Source organism: Anolis sagrei, chromosome X, assembly GCF_037176765.1.
Source record: "Anolis sagrei isolate rAnoSag1 chromosome X, rAnoSag1.mat, whole genome shotgun sequence".
Taxonomy (NCBI): domain Eukaryota; kingdom Metazoa; phylum Chordata; class Lepidosauria; order Squamata; family Dactyloidae; genus Anolis; species Anolis sagrei.
Genome location: NC_090034.1, coordinates 84,100,688 through 84,115,239, shown reverse-complemented (window position 1 = coordinate 84,115,239; position 14,552 = coordinate 84,100,688).

Here is a 14,552-nt window from a genome sequence, read left to right as displayed (position 1 = left end):
GTGTGGATCCTGTCCCCCTTTTCTCTGAACCAGCGCCTTTCTGTACTGTATGGTTTGAATGAATCCTGGGTGCGGCTTAGAGGCAGTCTCAGCAAGAGTTGGATGGAAACATGTGCTTTTGCTGCCCCCAAGAGGCCTAGCTGGTCCCTGCAGCTGTCATGTTCCTTTAAACCAGGCATAGGCAAACTTCAGCCCTCCAGGTGTTTTGGACTTCAATTCCCAGAATTCCTAACAGCCTCGGGTCCCATCTTTTCCCCCCCCAGCTGCTTAATGAGATTTGAAGGCCCATAACAACAGCAACCGACTATTGCTGTTAGCAAAACCCAAACTGTATTAATTCTACAGTGTAGACTAGGCAGGGGCAAACTTGAGCCCTCCTGGTGTTTTGGACTTCAACTCCCACAATTCTTCAGCTTAAGTGGCTGAGGGGGAAAAGGAAAGGGCCTGAGGCTGTTGGGGATTGTGGGTGTTAAAATCCAAAACACCTGGAGGGCCAAAGTTTGCCCATGCCTGCTTTAGGCAGAAGGTTGCATGAGCCCTTGATGCATCTGGATGACAATGTTGTTGGAGTGCATTTACCAGATGCTGATGGGATCTGTATTCCAGTCACATCCTGAGTCCACTCCAGTTATGTCGGGGTGATTATTCCAAGGAATATGAAACAAGGATAACATTTGTGAAGTGAAGAATACTGTATTTACTCATGCACCATTAAATCTAATAAGTACCTCAGTTTTCAGATCCCTGAAACAAAAAAAAAAGTATTTGCTGCCAAATGCAATGTGCAGCAACAAAAACTGCCCTCTGTCATTTGGCCATTACTGTGGCTTACTGCTTTAGAATTCCTTCTTTGAAAACCAAACTGTTAGGACACCAAAGCTTTCACAAATGCAAAACAAAACCTTGCATGTATACTGTAGAAGGAACCCACTTTTAACTGCCTTGGTTCAATGGGAAGGAATCCTGGGGGCTGTAGTTTTACAATAATAATAACAACAACAACAACAACAACTTTATTTTTGTATCCTGCCTCCATCTTCCCGAAGCAACTCGGGGTGGCTTACGTATGGCACAAAGTAGCTAAAACAACACATAAAATAAACACAGTACAATACAAAAATAAAACCAGTAGCATATAAAACAATTTGAACTCAGAACAGCACCAAATATCCTATGGTGAGAACTGTCCTAAAACATGGCCAACTGTAAACGAGAACAAGGGAATGGGATAGTGCAAGTTGTAGCTAAGGAACAAGGGCATGGGATGAAAGTGCAGTGCTGTGTGATTAATTGTGAACTATTGGGGCTAGACATTCTCAAAGGCTTGTCTAAACATCCAAGTCTTCAATTCCCTCTGGAAGGCCTTGAGCCTTCTCTGCCAAAGAATATGGATATCTCACCAAACTACAAATCCCAGCATTGCATAGAATTTATTTATTTATTTATTTATTTATTTCACAGTTTTGTATACCGAGCTTCTCAACCTCATTGAGGGACTCAGCCCGGTTTACAGCCATAAAAACATATACATTCATTAAAATATCATATATCACAAATTACACATCAACTTTAAAATACACTAAATATAAAACTACAGTGGTCCTATTAAGATGGATCTATATCCACTTCCATCCAGAGTCCTATGGTGTTGTCTCATTCCTCGAAGGCCTGACTCCACAGCCACATCTTCACCCGTTTCCTAAATGTTAGGATGGATGGGGCGGTTCTGGCCTCCAGAGGGAGAGAGTTCCAGAGTCGCGGGGCCACCACCGAGAAGGCCCTGTCTCTCGTCCCCACCAGGCTCGCTTGCGAGGCTGGTGGGACCGAGAGCAGGGCCTCTCCAGATGATCTTAGTAATCTTGATGGTTCGTAGGGGAGAATTAAGTGATGGCTGTTAAATTGGAGACGATGTCCCTGAAAGAGGAGCTCCAAGGGCTTCTGAAGTAGCTTCCCCTTTTGCTTGGGCTCAACACTAGGCTTACTGTGTGATGTGAATTTAATGCACACCCTCATTTAGGCAAGGTAATTTAGCCCAAATAGGTGAGTGTTAGATTTGAGTAAATAGGGTATATGGCCAGCTTGTGCGACAGCTTAGACTGCTCGAACTCCCCCCCCCTTTTTTTTACTGGTATTTACCACAACTGAGGTCCCCATAAGAAGTCAAGGATTGCTTCTCCAGTTCTGCTGCAGGGAGCAACACACACAAAGAGATGGAACAAGCTGAATCCAAGGCCAGAATTTGTGCTGGAGGCCTGGAGACAGCTGTCCACTGAATGATACATTTGCTTAAAGTGAGAGCGTCTTGTAATTCTGTGTTCCTCATTTGAGAGGTGTAGCCTGGTAAGAAGATGTCTGGAGGACAATAAGTTGCAACTTGCAAAGAGGGTGTGACATGAATTATTCAGTGTCTTGCATGGAAAGGGACAAGACATGGAAAAGTGGGATGTAATCTAGCATTCCCTTTAAGTAATGTTTTGGGCTGAGCTTTTGTGGATTTCAAACCACTTCTTCAGATGCATTAATATGCAGTATTAGCAGTTGTGTTGAATAGAACTGGACTGTATCAGGATACAGAAGATGCCTCTTTGTAACTGGCCATAAACCTTGAGAGCAGTGTTTCTCAACCTGGGGGTCGGGACCCCTGGGGAGGTCATGAGGAGGTGTCAAAGGGGTTGCCAAACACTATCAGTAAATTTCTGATAGTCTTAGGAACCCCTTCAACAGAGGAGGCTGAAGATCTCTCTGCATGTCCTTCTATTCATTTTTGGAAGCATTTTCTGCTGGTCAGGGGTTCTGTATGGGAAGTTTGGCTCAATTCTATCATTGGAGGGGTTCAGAATGCTCTTTGATTGTAGGCCAACTATAAATCCCAGAAATGTCAAGGTCTATTTTCCCCCAAACTCCACCAGTGCTCACATTTGAGCATATGGAGTATTCGTGCAAGTTTGGTCCAGATCCATCATTGTTTGAGTACACAGTGTTCTCTGGATGTAAGTGAACTACAACTCCAAAACTCAAAGTCAATGCCCAGCAAATCCTTCCAGTATTTTCTGTTGGTCATGGGAGTTCTGTATGCCAAGTTTGGTTCAATTCCATCGTTGGTGAAGTTCAGAATGCTCTGATTGTAGGTGAACTATAAATCCCAGCAACTACAATTCCCAAATGACAAAATCAGTCCCCGCCCCAACTCCACCAGTATTCAAATTTGGGCATATCGGATATTTGTGCCAAATTTAGTCCATCCTGTATATCAGATATTTACATTACCATTCATAACAGTAGCAAAATTGCAGTTATGAAGTAGCAACTATAATAATGTTATGGTTGGGGGTCACCACAACATGAGGAACTCTATTAAGTGGTCGCAGCATTAATATGGTTGAGAACCACTGCTCTAGAGAGTTGTGTAAGACGATAAGATGTTTGTTGAGGTACGAATGCAAAACTGAAACCCATGAATCATGCACAAAAAAAAGAGCTTAAAAAGGCTGCTAGTTCCCTCCTATTTCCCCTTTTTGTGCTACAAGAGACTAACACTGCCATCTCTTAGGAAATTAGCTTTTCATGGTAATGCAAGGCGTGGTGCAGTGCTTGTCCTGAACTACTGATCCATAGTAATTCAATGCACAGTAGCCAACCTTTCCCTTCATTCCTTCCAGACTCCTTAAGGCCCCTTGACATCTGTTGGAAGCATGTCTGCCCTCCCTTTTGGTTCAAGGCCTGGTCAGGTGAATACTGCTTTCATAATAGTATAGCATTCAAGCTCAAAGAACCAGCCCTTTGCAGAAAAAAGCCTTCCTACGCTTCTATTCTGGTCGCCTTACGCAAGAAGCCCGACTGGTAAATGGCTGTTTGAATGGTCTAAATATTTCATCCTCCCCTCCTCTTCGTAATGACTTTCGGAGCAGAGCAGTTGGAACAAGTGCAATCAAGGGAAGGAAATAGCTGTCATTACTGTTCTCTGCTAAAATTGGAATGAGGAGAAGAGCAGCAGTGGCGTTGAGCAGCATGTCCTTGATGCAAAATCAGGGTGACCATTTATCTGACTGTCCTTCCCAGTTTTGAGAAGCATCGTGGCAATGTGACACAATTGGCACTTGAATAGTAGAGCGATCTATTCGGATGGGATCCTTAGAGGCCATCAGGTCTAAATCCCTTTCCCATGTAGGGTCCCTATTAAAAGGCTTCTGACAGATAGCCATCCAAAGATTGGTTTTACGATGATTGAATGAAAAGTAATGCCTCCACCTTCGTAACTCCTCAACAGATGGCAGTTCCAGAGGAGAGCGACTAAAATGATAAAAGGTCTGGAGAACAAGCCCTATGAGGAGCGGCTTAAGGAGCTGGGCATGTTTAGCCTGAAGAAGAGAAGGCTGAGAGGAGATATGATAGCCATGTATAAATATGTGAGAGGAAGCCACAGGGAGGAGGGAGCAAGCTTGTTTTCTGCTTCCTTGGAGACTAGGACGCGGAACAATGGCTTCAAACTACAAGAGAGGAGATTCCATCTGAACATCAGGAAGAACTTCCTGACTGTGAGAGCCATTCAGCAGTGGAACTCTCTGCCCCGGAGTGTGGTGGAGGCTCCTTCTTTGGAAGCTTTTAAACAGAGGCTGGATGGTCATCTGTCAGGGGTGATTTGAATGCAATATTCCTGCTTCTTGGCAGGGGGTTGGACTGGATGGCCCATGAGGTCTCTTCCAACTCTGATTCTATGATTCTATGACAGATTGATTCAGGACGATAAACAATAAATTCGGAGCTTTACATCACAACGCTGCAAACTTTGAAATGACGGCTAACAAGGGTCCGAAAGGAAAAGGGAAAGGGAAATGTTTTCCTTCAGCATGACAATGCCAGACTACATACTTCAGTTGCCTCCACAGCAGAACTTCAGCAACTGGGTCTCACCACTGTACAGCACCCTCCATACAGCCCAGATTTAGCACCGTCTGACTTCCTTCTGTTCCCGATAATGAAAGAAGATCTGTGAGGATATCATTATGCTTCTGATGAAGACGTTGAGAGAACTGTGAGACCCTGGTTGTGGAAAAAAGAGTGTAGACTTCTTCTGTGACGGCTTCAGAAAACTTGTTCATTATTGGCAGAAATGTATCCAATTGTCTGGTGATTGTGTGGAAAAGTGAATGGTAGTAGTTAAAGAGTACATTTTAAGGATTATTTCTGCGTTTGATTTATTAAAATATTCCCATCCAAACCCAAGTAACAAAGGTGGAGGCATTACTTTTCATTCAACCCTCGTAAACTCTCTGAAAGAAGCCAATTGGATGTCAAGGGTTTTAACTTTCAGGAAGTTGTGAATGTTCAGCATCAGGAGCCCCCCGGTGGCGCAATGAGTTAAACTATTGTGCCGGGAGGACTGAAAACCAACAGATCGGAGATTCGAATCCGGGAAGAGCACGGATGAGCTCCCTCCGTCCACTCTAGCTCCCCATGCAGAGACATGAGAGAAGCCTCCCACAAGGATGGTAAAACATCAAAACATTGGGGCGTCCCCTGTGCAACATCCTTGCAGACAACCAATTCTCTCACACCAGAAGTGACTTGCAGTTTCTCAAGTTGCTCCTGATGAGGGGAGGGGGGAGCCTCAGGGGTTTACAATGGCAAGCTGGTGTGTGCTATTTCTAAATAAACTTTTAATGTATGAGCAGTGGAGGCTGGGAGCTTCCATTGCCCTGAGGACAGTGAATTGATCCCATGTTTTAATGTCAAAAGAGCTCTCCAAGGTGCTGGCCCTTTGCTTTAAAATTCAAACTAAAACATGGAATTGGCACCGCTGCTGTTCGGAATGGAAGCTTTTAGGAAGTTGTGAATATTTTGCCTCGGGGACTTACAATGGCAAGTGGGTATGCGCTATTTATAAATAAACTCCACAAGTGCCTTGCCAATAAATACGACAGCAATTTGGACAAGGGTTAATAAGAACACAGGGAACATAGAGTAGTGGTTATCTTAGCAACAATATGAGGACTGCTTACTATTGGTCACTTGTACTTCCTATAAATGAAATTGGCCATAGCTATACATGGTTGGGTTTTTGTGTGTGTGTGTGTGTGTGTGTGTGTCAGAAGTGACTTGAAAAACTGCATGCCCATTCAGGTGCGTGCTAAATAATGCCCAGCTAAGAAGAAGGCTTTGCTTTGGGAGAGTGAATATTGCAATATTCTAAAACTCATCAACTAAAAGCAATGTTTGGGGGCAATCGGAATTTTTTTTAATGTCAGGAGTGACTTGAGAAACTGCAAGTTGCTTCTGGTGTGAGAAAACTGGCCGTATGCAAGGATGTTGCCCAAGGCCCGCCTGGAAGTTTTGATGTTTTATCATCCTTGTGGGAGGCTTCTCTAATGTCCATGCATGGAAAGCTAGAGCTGACAGAGGGAGCTCATCTGCACTCTCCCTGGATTCGAACCTCTGACCTGTCGGTCATTGGTCCTGCTGGCACAAGGGTTTAACCCACTGTGCCACTGGGGGCTCCACAGGGCCTATTGCTTGGTGGTTTTCCATGCCTCTTGGTGCATTTAGGACAATAAATTGTTTTGGGATAAGCAGTATATGCGCCCCAAGATTGTTTCTGTGGCTCTCAGTACTTTCAGAACTTCCAAAGGGCCTTTTATGGTCATAAAAAGAGGACAAGTTATCTTTAGATGCAAAATTTTGCCCTCTAAATACATTCTAAGGTTTAGATATTGGTTAATTGCACTTAGGAGACTTGTATTATATTGCTAGAGTTATACCAGGGACAGGCAAAGTGTGCAAGGATGATTGTGTGCCCTTGACAACACTCTTCCTGGCCCATAAAAGGAGAGAATTGCCTCCATGTGCAAGAATTTACCTTTAAAATACATTATAAGTTCTTGTATATTGAACAAAGCTTGAGAACCAAAAGTGGGCATCCAACCATTTTGGATTTTTCTGCTTTATTTTTCAGTTCTCCATATTGTTCCCGAGGGTTCTTGGGCCTAAAAATGACTCCGAGACCAGCTTCATTTCTCATATTGTTCCTTTTTTGCAAAGCTGGGTTTCAAGGAGCCTTATAAGTGTTTACAAAATGCAAATGAAGGTAAATATGGATAAAAATGCACAGTTCTGTTTCCAATGGACTTGAACTGTTTGTAGAATTAAATATCATCCAAATACATCAATCTGAAAGCAAAGCGTTAACATAAGAGCAGCATAATATGACAAAGCGGTTCTGGAGAAGAGTTTGTAAATCTTAGGTAAAGGTTTTCCCCTGACATTAAGTCCAATCATGTCCGACTCTGGAGGTTGGTGTTCATCTCCATTTCTAAGCTGAAGAGCCGGCGTTGTCCGTAGTCACCTGCAAAGTCATATGGCCGGCATGACTGCATGGAGTGCCATTACCTTCCTGCTGGAGCAGTACCTATTGATCTACTCACATTTGCATGTTTTGGAACTGCTAGGTTGGCAGAAACTGGGGCTAACAGCAGGAGCTCACACCGTTCTCCTGATTCGAATCTGTGACCTTTCAATCAGCAAGTTCAACAGCTCAACAGTTTAACCCACTGTGCCACCGGGGCTCCTTGTAAATCTTAACCAGTGCGTTTAATTCAAGTTATTGTAACAAGGGAGTTGTGTATTCCTCTTAAGCTGTCCCAGCTAGCTATTGGGTTGCAAAGATAGAATCCTAGAGTTGGAAGGGACCCCAAGGGAACACCTAGTCTGGTCCCCTTTTGCCATCCAGTCTCAGCTAACAACCCCATCTATCTTGCACAAACAGGCTGCGCAAAGCTCTGTGTTTACAGAAGAGACGAGCTAATGTGCCTTTCTTTCTGCTTGGAAACCCGCTGGCTCCCTAGCAACTCTTTTCTTCTCAGAGAGGTTGCCAACACGACTCCCGAGTGGCATGGGGAAATGAAGCTGAACAATATTAAATTGTCTTATGTATTCAAGGCTGCGGAAGATCTAAAACTACAACTCCCATGACACCATAGCATTCAGCCATGGCAATGAGTGGTGTCAAGTGTCATTCACTCTAGATCAACGTTTCTCAACCTGGGGGACAGGACCTCTGGGGGGGTCGTGAAAGGAGTGTCAGAGGGGTCACCCAAGACCACCAGAAAACACATATTTCTGATGGTCTTCGGAATCAAGTTTGGTCCAGATCCATCACTGTGTTGAGTCCACAGAGCACTCTGGATGTAGGTGAACTACAACTCCCAAACTCAAGGTCAATGCCCATCAAACTCTTCCAGTATTTCATGTTGGTCATGGGAGTTCTGTGTGCCAAGTTTGGTTCACTTCCATCATGGGTGGGGTTCAGAATGCTCTTTGATTGTAGGTGAACTGTAAATCCCAGCAACTACAACTCCCAAATATCAAGGTCTATTTTCCCAAGCTCCACCAGTGTTCACAATTGGGCATATTGAATATTTGTGCTAAGTTTGGGCCAGATCCACCATTGTTTGAGTCCACAGTGCTCTGGATGTACGTGAACTACATCTTCAAAACTCAATGTCAATGCCCATCAAACCCTTCCAGTATTTTGTGTTGGTCATGGGAATTCTGTGTGCCAAGTTTGGTTCCATTCCATCATTGGTGGAGTTCAGATTGCTCTTTGATTGTAGGTAAACTATAAATCCCAGTTACTACAACTCCCAAATGTCAAGGTCTATTTTCCCCAACCAACACCAGTGTTCACATTTGGGCATATTGAGTATTTGTGCTAAGTTTGGTCCAGATCCATCATTGCTTGAGTCCACAGTGCTCTCTGGACGTAGGTGAACTGCAACTCCCAAACTCAAGGTCTATGCTCACCAAACCCTTCCAGCATTTTCTGTTGGTCATGGGAGTTCTGTGTTCCAAGTTTGGTTCACTTCCATCATTGCTGGAGTTCAGATTGCTCTTTGATTGTAGGTAAACTATAAATCCCAGTTACTACAACTCCCAAATGTCAAGGTCTATTTTCCCCAACCAACACCAGTGTTCACATTTGGGCATATTGAGTATTTGTGCTAAGTTTGGTCCAGATCCATCATTGTTTGAGTCCACAGTGCTCTCTGGACGTAGGTGAACTGCAACTCCCAAACTCAAGGTCTATGCTCACCAAACCCTTCCAGCATTTTCTGTTGGTCATGGGAGTTCTGTGTTCCAAGTTTGGTTCACTTCCATCATTGCTGGAGTTCAGATTGCTCTTTGATTGTAGGTAAACTATAAATCCCAGTTACTACAACTCCCAAATGTCAAGGTCTATTTTCCCCAACCAACACCAGTGTTCACATTTGGGCATATTGAGTATTTGTGCTAAGTTTGGTCCAGATCCATCATTGTTTGAGTCCACAGTGCTCTCTGGACGTAGGTGAACTACAACTCCCAAACTCAAGGTCTATGCTCACCAAACCCTTCCAGCATTTTCTGTTGGTCATGGGAGTTCTGTGTTCCAAGTTTGGTTCACTTCCATCATTGCTGGAGTTCAGATTGCTCTTTGATTGTAGGTGAACTATAAATCCCAGCAACTACAACCTCCAAATGACAACCTCAATCCCCTTTCCAACCCCACAAGTGTTCAAATTTGGGTGCATCGGTTATTTGTGCCAAATTTGGTCCAGTGGATGAAAATACATCCTGCATATCAGATATTTATATTACGATTCATAACAGTAGCAAAATTACAGTTATGAAGCAGCAATGAAAATAATGTTATGGTTGAGGGTCACCACAACATGAGGAACTGAATTAAGGGGTCACGGCATTAGGAAGGTTGAGATGTACCTCTTATCATGGGAGGATGGGGTGGAACATTTTGTTCAATGCGAGAGTGCCTTTGCCTTCTCTCTGAGGCTGAGAGAGTGTCACTAAATGGATTTCCAATTTGAGCGATGATTCGAAGCCTGCTCTCCCAGTATCCTAGCCCAACAATAATAGGTACTGTATTTCTTCCTTTGTAAGAGCTGGGTAGGTTTAGCTTGAAGAAGAGAACTCTAGAAGGAACATGAGAGCCGTATTCGAATATTTCAAAGAAGGTCCCATTGAGGAGAAATGCTCAGGCTTGCATTCTGCTGCTTTGGAGACTAGGATTCAGTGGATTCAAACTGCAGTAAAAGATATTCCACCTAAACCTTAGGAAGAAACCCTTGATGGTAAGAGCTGTGCGACAGTGGAATATGGTTCCTGGGAATCCAGTGGAATTGCCTTCTCTGTAGGTTTTTAATCAGAAGCTGGATGGCCATCTGTTGGGAGGGCTTGAGTTGTGTTTTCCTGCCTGGAAGAATGGGGTCAGACTGGATGGCCTTTGTAGATTCCTTCCAACTCTATCTAATTCTATGAATTTTCAAGATGCAATGGATGGTGGCGGAGTTGCCTTTTCTATAGGTTTTTTAATCATAGGCTGGATGGCCATCTGTTGGGAGGGCTTTCATTATATCTTCCTGCCTGGAAGGATGGGGTCAGGCTGGATGGCTTATGTAGATTCCTTCCAACTCTATATGATTCCATGAACTTTCAAGATGTGATGGATGGTGGTGGAGTTGCCTTCTCTCGAGGTTTTTAATCAGAGGCTGGATGGCCATCTGTTGGGAGGGCTTTCATTGTATCTTTCTGCCTGGAAGAATGGGGTCAGGCTAGATGGACTTTGTAGATCCCTTCCAACTATATGAGCCCATGAACTTTCAAGATGTGGTGGTTGATGGTGGTCGACTTCTCTGGAGGTTTTTAATCATAGGCTGGATGGCCATCTGTTGGGAGGGCTTTCATTATATCTTCCTGCCTGGAAGGATGGGGTCAGGCTGGATGGCTTATGTAGATTCCTTCCAACTCTATATGATTCCATGAACTTTCAAGATGTGATGGATGGTGGTGGAGTTGCCTTCTCTCGAGGTTTTTAATCAGAGGCTGGATGGCCATCTGTTGGGAGGGCTTTCATTGTATCTTTCTGCCTGGAAGAATGGGGTCAGGCTAGATGGACTTTGTAGATCCCTTCCAACTATATGAGCCCATGAACTTTCAAGATGTGGTGGTTGATGGTGGTCGACTTCTCTGGAGGTTTTTAATCATAGGCTGGATGGCCATCTGTTGGGAGGGCTTTCATTATATCTTCCTGCCTGGAAGGATGGAGTCAGGCTGGATGGCTTTTGTAGATTCCTTCCAACTCTATATGATTCCATGAACTTTCAAGATGTGATGGATGGTGGTGGAGTCGCCTTTTCTGGAGGTTTTTAATCACAGGCTGGATGGCCATCTGTTGGGAGGGTTTTGATTGTATCTTCCTGCTTGACAGAAGGGAGGGCAGACTGGAGGCCTTTGTAGATCCCTTTCAACTCTATATGATTCCATGAACTTTCAAGATGTGGTTGATGGTGGTCGCCTTCTCTGGAGGATTTTAATCATAGGCTGGATGGCCATCTGTTGGGAAGGCTTTCATTGCATCTTTCTGCCTGGAAGAATGGGGTCAGGCTGGATGGCTTTTGTAGATTCCTTCCAACTCTATATGATTCTATGAACTTTCAAGATGTGATGGATGGTGGTGGTCACCTTCTCTAGAGGTTTTCAATTAGAGGCTGGCTAGCCATTTGTGGAGAAGGCTTTGATTGTGTTTTCCAGCTTGGAAGAATGGGGTCAGACTGGATGGACTTTGTAGGTCCCATCCAATTCTATAGGAATCATAGCATCAAAGACTTGGAAGAGGCCTCAAGGGCCATTCAGCCCAACCTTCTTCTGCCTGGCAGGAAGACACTATCAAAACCCTCCCAACAGATGGCCATCTCATTTCTGTTGAATCATAGAACCCGAAAGTTGGAAGGGACCCTTAAAGGCCACCCAGTCCAACCCTTTTGTGCCAGGCAGGAAGACACTATCCGATCCCTCCTGAGAGATGTTTCTACAGACTTGCAATATACAATGGATGGCGGTGGAGCAACTTTCTCTGGAGGTTTTTAATCAGAGGCCAGATGCCCATCTGTTGGGAGGGCGTTTATAGTCTCTTCCTGCCTGGAAGAATGGGGTCAGGCTGGATGGCCTTTAAGGGTACCTTCCAACTCTATATGATTCCATGAACTTTCAAGATGTGATGGATGGTGGTGGCCGGCTTCTCAAAAGGTTTTCAATCAGAGGCTGGATAGCCATTTGCGGAGAGGGCTTTGATTGTGTTTCCTGGATTGGAAGAATGGGGCCAGACTGGATGGACTTTGTAGATCTTATCCAACTCTATAGGGATCATAGCATCAAAGACTTGGAAGAGGCCTCAAGGGCCATTCAGTCCAACCTTCTTCTGCCTGGCAGGAAAACACCATCAGATTGGACTACTGCAATGCGCTCTACGTGGGGCTGCCCTTGAAAACGGCTCGGAAGTTCCAATTGGTCCAACGAGCAGCGGCCAGGATGTTAACTGGGGCCCCTTACAGAGAGGGGTCAACCCTCCTGTTCAAGGAGCTCCACTGGCTGCCGTTTATTTTCTGAGCCCAATTTAAGGTGCAGGTGCTTACCTACAAAGCCCTGAACGGTTTGGGACCATCCTACCTGCGTGACCGCATCTCCGTCTACGAACCCACGCATTCACTTCGGTCATCTGGAGAGGCCCTGCTCGTGATCCCGCCTGCGTCGTAAGTGCGTTTGGTGGGGACACGAGACAAGGCCTTTTCTGTGGTGGCCCCCGACTCTGGAACACCCTCCCCAAAGATCTTAGACAGGCCCCTACCCTGGCAGTCTTTAGAAAAAACTTGAAGACCTGGCTGTTCCGATGTGCCTTCCCAGATTAGGAAATCTCCAATACCAAGTCCCATAAGCACTTTATTAAAACTAAGATTGCTGCACACTGCACACTGCACTTGCCTTATAAGCCTTATATTCCACCTGTCACATCAGCACTTTTAATCCTGTACCCATTACTCTGGCCAGGTCCAGTTTCATTGTGTCTTAGTGTATTGTTTATTGCTTGTTATTATATTGCTTTAATTGTTTTTTTAATTTGCCTTGGGTTTTGTATTATTATGTTGTGTGTTGAGGCCTTGGCCTTTGTAAGCTGCATCGAGTCCTTCGGGAGATGCTAGCGGGGTACAAATAAAGTTAATAATAATAATAATTTAAAAAAAACCCCTACCAACAGATGGCCATCTCATTTCTGTTGAATCATAGAATCATAGAATCAAAGAGTTGGAAGAGACCTCATGGGCCATCCAGTCCAACCCCCTGCCAAGAAGCAGGAATATTGCATTCAAATCACCCCTGACAAATGGCCATCCAGCCTCTGCTTAAAAGCTTCCAAAGAAGGAGCCTCCACCACACTCCGGGGCAGAGAGTTCCACTGCTGAACGGCTCTCACAGTCAGGAAGTTCTTCCTAATGTTCAGATGGAATCTCCTCTCTTGTAGTTTGAAGCCATTGTTCCGCGTCTTAGTCTCCAAGGAAGCAGAAAACAAGCTTGCTCCCTCCTCCCTGTGGCTTCCTCTCACATATTTATACATGGCTATCATATCTCCTCTCAGCCTTCTCTTCTTCAGGCTAAACATGCCCAGTTCCCTAAGCCGCTCCTCATAGGGCTTGTTCTCCAGACCCTTGATCATTTTAGTCGCCCTCCTCTGGACACATTCCAGCTTGTCAATATCTCTCTTGAATTGTGGTGCCCAGAATTGGACACAATATTCCAGGTGTGGTCTAACCAAAGCAGAATAGAGGGGTAGCATTACTTCCTTAGATCTAGACACTATGCTCCTATTGATGCAGGCCAAAATCCCATTGGCTTTTTTTGCCACATCACATTGTTGGCTCATGTTTAACTTGTTGTCCACGAGGACTCCAAGATCTTTTTCACACGTACTGCTCTCGAGCCAGGCGTCACCCATTCTGTATCTTTGCATTTCATTTTTTCTGCCAAAGTGGAGTATCTTGCATTTGTCACTGTTGAACTTCATTTTGTTAGTTTTGGCCCATCTCTCTAATCTGTCAAGATCGTTTTGAATTCTGCTCCTGTCCTCTGGAGTATTGGCTATCCCTCCCAATTTGGTGTCGTCTGCAAACTTGATGATCATGCCTTCTAGCCCTTCATCTAAGTCATTAATAAAGATGTTGAACAGGACCGGGCCCAGGACGGAACCCTGCGGCACTCCACTTGTCACTTCTTTCCAAGATGAAGAGGAAGCATTAGTGAGCACTCTCTGTGTTCGTCCATTTAACCAATAACCCGAAAGTCCACTTAACCAAAAACCCGAAAGTTGGAAGATACCCTTAAAGGCCATCCAGTCCAACCCTTTTGTGCCAGACAGGAAGACACTATCTGAACCCTCCTGAGAGATGTTTCTACAAACTTGCAATATGCAATGGATGGTGTTGGAGCAGCTTTCTCTGGAGGGGTTTTAATCAGAGTCTGTCTGGAAGGCTTTGGTAGTGTGTCCTGGCTTGGAAGAACAGGGTCAGATTGGATGTCCTTTGGGATGTGTGTGCTCTCTTCCACTCTAGGATCCTATGAGTCAACCCAGCTTGGAAGCCGAGGCCTGCCTTGCTCCTCAGGACGCTCCTCAGGACGTGCCAAGTCAAGCTGATACACCTGGGGAGCCAGTCAGGAAGAGCTGGCGCAGAGGTGCT